Here is a 6,047-nt window from a genome sequence, read left to right as displayed (position 1 = left end):
TAAAACAAAGAAGAATTAAAATGACTCCCATTTGTAGCTTTTGCTAAATGGTAATATAGTAAATGCTAAAATAGTAAGGAATCTTTAAAAGAGGGAAATAAGAGAGGTTTTGGTCTGAGATGCAATGTTTTTGAGACTTCCAGTTGAAAATTACAGTTGATAATTGGAAATGCAGGTCTCGGGTAATGGAAAGAATTAGATATTGGAAAAGTAGACTTAAAAAGTTTAAATATAAGCAATCCTCTATTCATATTTCCATACTTATAAATTTACCTACTTGGTAAAAATCGATACACATGGGGCTTTTGTGGTCATTGGCAGACATGCACACAGAAGCAAAATATTTGAACTGCCCAATGAGCATGTTCCCAGCTGAGGACAAACAAGGCAATGCTCTGCCTTCTTGTTTCAGCTCTTACACTGTAAACAAATGTCTTTTGCATGGCCTCTTCAGTGCCACATTTTTTGCATTTTTGTGCATTTTATTGGTGATTTTGCTGTTGAAAATGCAGCCATAATGCAGAACTGCTATTCCTAAGTCCAAGTTCAGAAGTACAATAAGGTTATATAATCTGCCTTATGGAAGAAATAACATGAGTTAGATGAGCTTCATTCAGGCATGAGATATGGTGTTGCTGTCTGTGAGTTCAATGTAAAAGAGTCAACAATATATATTAAATAAGGTGTCTTTTGGGGCGCCTGGGTGGCTCAGTGGGTTAAAGCCTCTGCCTTCAGCTCAGGTCATGATCCCAGGGTCCTGGGATCAAGCCCCGCATCGGGCTCCCTGCTCAGCAGGGAGCCTGCTTCCTCCTCTCTCTCTGCCTGCTTCTCTGCCTGCTTGTGATCTCCCTCTGTCAAATAAATAAATAAAATCTTTAAAAATAAATAAATAAATAAGGTGTCTTTTAACAGTAACAGAAAACAAGGTTACGTATCAATTGGTTGAAGAATATGTAATCAGAAGCTTACAGGACCCTGATCTTGAGTTTCCTCTAGGAGCAATGAAACAATCCCATGTTCTTGGCAATGTTATAGAACATAACTATTGCAAATAATGAGGATTTTCTGTGTATAATCATATGTATGATACTGTGACATTGAATAGTGAAAGCATAAACACCAAGAAAGTAAGAGAGCTGATGATAGAACTTGAGGGAACACCAGTATTTAGATGGTGAACAGAAGCTAAAATGTTAGAGGAAGCTCAAAAGGAATGGTCGGAAAGCAGAGAGTGCCAAGAAGTACTCTGGGGTTATTTCCATAAGAGAACAATCTGCAAAAACAAACAAACAAACAAAACAACCTCCCAGGAGACACACAGATGGTATAAAGGAAAGTATATGCATATACTTTTGAGTCTAAAGACCTGAATTTAAAACCTAGATCTGCTACCTAATATCTAGGTGATACAAAGAAATTCTTATTTCTCTGGTCCTTAATTAATTCTGTTGAATAAAGACAAATACTAACACAGAAGGTCAGTGTCCATTGCTTAAAGAGCAACTGTGAATGTTGCGCATTTTGTAAACTTTAGTTTTTTTTAAAGATTTTATTTGTTTATGTGGCAGAGAGAAAGAGCACAGTAGGCAGAGCGGCAGGCTGAGAGAGAGGGAGAAACAGACTCTCCACTCAGCGGAGAGCCCAATGCAGAGCTGGATCCCAGGACCCTGGGATCATGACCTGAGCCAAAGGCAGCCGCTTAACCAACTGAGCCACCCAGGCGCCCCTTGTAAACTTTAAAAAGCCAAGATTAAATGTTTTAAGGGGCTGTATACTATAGTGACCTCAGATCTTGGCCTCAGTTATGTTCCAGGATGAGTAAAATTACACAAGTGTATGTTTCATTTAGGTTGCTGAATGCAGTTGGATACAGTTTATTAGTCCAAGATAGAGAGGCCTGCATTTTATTCTATCTCTCCTATCCATACATGATGATCTTTGTTGATATATCTTGTTATTTCTTGACTTTTCATGAATGGAAAATGGCCTGTGGAGATAGTCAAACCTCAGTCTGAGTTATGGATCCCTATGTCCTTCCTTCATTCACTCACTCAGTTACACACTTTTTAAAGATACATATTGGGTTCCTGGGTGGCTCAGTCATTTTAGTGTCTGCCTTTGCCAGGGTCCTGGGATCGAGTCCTGCATCCAGCTCCCTGCTCAGTGGGGAGTCTGCTTCTCCCTCTGCCTCTACACTTCCCTCCTGCTCATACGCTCTTGCAAATAAATAAAACCTTTTTAAAAATTAAAGAAAATAAAATGAAGATTCATATTATGTTCCAAGTTTTACATTAGGACACTAGAGATAAAGAGGCCTGTAGCCGCCATGATCGTACAGTCTAATGGAAAGAAAAACTAAGTGTAAGAAGGTATTAAAAAATAAGTTTCCAGTTTAAGCACTCCAAAAAACAATACATATTATATGCGGAAGCAAGTGTGAGAGAGAAGTTCCTGGATTTTTATATCCTCTAGAATAAATGCTGTGATTCTTGACCCCCCTCAACCACTTCGAGAATATAAAATAGGGGCACCTAGATGGCTCAGTCCATTAAGCATCTGCCTTCCCCCCAGGTCATGATCCCAGGGTCCTGGGATTGAGCCCCTAAGGAGTCTGCTTCTCCCTCTCCTCCTGCTTGTGCTCTGTGTCACATCGCTGTCTCTTTCTCAAATAAATAAATAAAATCTTTAAAAAGAGAGAGAGAGAGAATAGAAAATAGAGAATAGAGAATGGAGGGGTAGTGAGGTATTTATAAGCATATTTGGAGAAGAATGGTAAGAGATACTATATTTTCATCACAAGCTAAAAGAGAAGAAACTTCAAAGTGACCATGTGAATGTCAGTTGTTACTTCTATTCACATTAACAAGATAGAAAACAACACAAACACCTGGAGTAACTCAATGACAGGACATGAGCGACTTCTTTTCTGAGTCAGCTAATAGTTTTCAAATACTGCAAGAATATCTCTTTTCTTTCTACTTTCTTTTTTTTTCTTTTCATAATAAAACTGCTATGGACACAGGAAACTTTTAAATCTTAACCAAATTGTAAACACTTTTTCCATCACGTTTTTAAACCCAGAGTAGACACTGAATAAAGCAATAAATCAAATTTTTATTTGTGGCATTGCCAATTTCTGAGGTGTAAATACTGCCATCATGGCAAATTTCAAGCTACCACATGCTGTGGATGAATGCAACTGGAGTTCAGAAGAGGTATGCAGTAGCATGTCATTACATAGTATCTCTACCATTTGGATGTAAGACATGTAAATAAACTCAACAGCCTGGGTAATAATAAAATGTATTTAAATAATAAGGCAATGATGATTTTTCAGTATTTATTACATTGGTTCCTCATCTGATTTCATTGTAGGTTTATGTAATTTCCTTTTCAATAATGGCTATGATTAATAACTCCTTATAAAATTCCTGAAAAAGTAATGGACTCTCACAAGCCAGTATAAGCCACCTCTTGCACACCATTGACTTTAAGTACATTGAAAACAAGGGTTTCACTCTCCTAGCTGCCACTCTCAAGCTACGAAAATATGGATTTTCCTCTGTATGAAATTAGTAGTGACCTTTGGTACACCAATCTCCTCTTCCTTTAATCCAGTGGATACCTTCTGGTCCTAATCTTACTTGGTTATCTTATTGATAGACAGATAGATAGATAGATAGAATTGGTCTTCTCCTTGAAACCTTGAAACCTCCTCATCACTAGTTTTTCCAATCTCTTTGTCTTCATCCTTTATCCTGTCTGAGGATTCCTTAGGTCTATTTTGAATGCTCTCCTTTCTCCATCAAATCCTTCAATGTTGGCTTTTCTGTGTACTGTCAGTCCTCATACCTTCTCATATTTCACACTGCTGCTGGAAGTCTCATCTACTCTCCTATCTCTGAGAGTCAACACCAAATCTATTTCCACACCACAATTCTCTCCTAATCTCTTAAAGTCCACACCCACGTTTGTGATTGATCCATGATGCCTTTTTTGCCCTAGAGTTTCACATAAATTTCAAATTCAAAATGTCCATAACAGATTTGTTTCTTTCTTTTGAAGTCTGTTTCTCCCTTTTAACTCAGTGACTTGAGGGTAGTGCCATTTACCAAACCACCTAACTAAAACCCTGAATGTCATTCTTTATTCCTCCTTTCCAGTAGATTCCAGCATATTCCAGTTATTGGGTCTGACCCTAATATCGCTACCAACTATTGCTTCCCTTTGTACCCACTGCTACTGATGAAATTTTAGTCTAATCACGTCTCCATGTTGTAATAACCTTCTAATTTTCTAACAATGATCCATCCTATACACTGATGCCTCTGTGATCTTTCTAAATCACAGATCCTTTAATGGCTTCCAGGTGGCTTAGATCAGTAGTTCTCAACCATAGCTGCACAAAAAAATTATCTGGGATGATTTTTTTTTTCCAACCAACTTTATAAGTGTATAATTTACACATAAAAAAGATACCTATTGTTAATATATAATTCAGTGTGTTTTTAACAATGTGTATACCTGTGTAATCAGCACAAAATATAAAACATTTCCATCACCTCAGAGAGCTCCCATATGACCTTTTCCCGACAAATTCCCCAAGCTTATCCTTCCCTGAAGAGACAGCTTTAAGCAACTACCAGCTTTCTACCCATAAAGATTAGTTTTGTCTGTGCTGGAATTTCATATACATTGAATCAGACAATATTTACTCTTCTGCATCTGGCTTCTTTTACCCAAGATTCTTTGGGATTTAACCATGGTGTGTGAATCCATAATATCTTCCTTTTTTCTGTTGAGTAGTATTGCATTGTGTTCATTTATCAAAATGCTATCCATTTTGACAAACATTTGGACTGTCTCCTATTTGGGGCTATTATGAATGAAGCTTCTGTGATCATTTGGGTGCAAATATTTTTGTAAGCATGTTTTCATTCCTTTAGCGTAAATCTTAGGAGTGGAAATGCTAAGTCTTATAATCAAATCTTCAACTTTAGAAGAAACTATCTCCCCAAGGGGCTGTGCTATTCTCCATTCCTACCAGCACTGTGTGAGTGTTTTAGGCAGAAAGCCAGAGCAAACACAGCTTACCTTGCTTATTTCCCTTCTTTGGGATATCACAGACCTGTACTTCCTGTTACGCAATATCCAAAAACAATAGTTTAATGTACTTTGTCTAATTTTTTCATTGTTCGGAGAGGGAAGACAAGTCTAGTACCAGAAACACTGTCATGGCTAGAAGCAAAGTCTACTTGCGGAGCATCTTAAAAAATATGAGCTTGGGGCACATGAGTGGTTCAGTAAGTTGAACACCTGCCTGTAGCTCAGGTCATGATCCCAGAGTCCTGGGATCAAGCCCCATGTCAATCCTTCCTCTCCCTCTGCCTCTTCCCTGCCTGTGTGCACGTGCTCTCTCTCTCCTTCTCTCTCAATCTGTCACATAAATAAATAAATAATCTTTAAAAAAAAAAAAAAGACAGAAAATTAAAACAAAAAGTATGAACTTGAGTCCTACCCCATACAAATTAAATCTGAATTTCTGGGGTTAGGTGGGGAGGGTGAGGAGGGGGTTCTAATGTGGGCTCTGATGTGCAGCAGCATTTGAGAATTACTGGCTCAGAGGTAATGCTCAATCTCTTCACTAAGGTAGGATCTTTCAGAATCTATCCTAAGCCTACATCTCCTATCTAGGTCTGTACCCTACAACCCATTGTTATCTTTTGTCATTTCTTCTAAGCTTCAACCACGTAGTACTTCATCAACAAGGACATGGTATCTCAACCCAATGTCATTCCCTATGGTCCCTTTTGGTTCAAAGTCTGCTGAAAACACTTATCTGGGGCACCTGGGTGGCTCAGTAGGTCAAGCGTCTGCTTCATGAAGCTCAGGTCATGATTCCCAGGTCCTGGGCTGGAGTCCCACAACAGGCTCCTTGCTCAGCAGGGACTTGCTACTCCCTCTGCCTCCTGCTTCCCCTGCTTGTGTTCTCTCTCGCTAACAAATAAATAAAACCATTTAAAAAAAAAAAAAGAAAGGAAGGAAGG

The sequence above is a fragment of the Mustela nivalis genome, assembly GCF_964662115.1.
Source record: "Mustela nivalis genome assembly, chromosome: 2".
NCBI classification, from domain to species: domain Eukaryota; kingdom Metazoa; phylum Chordata; class Mammalia; order Carnivora; family Mustelidae; genus Mustela; species Mustela nivalis.
The sequence above is the reverse complement of the archived record's forward strand: the minus strand, read 5'-3'. Positions refer to the sequence as shown.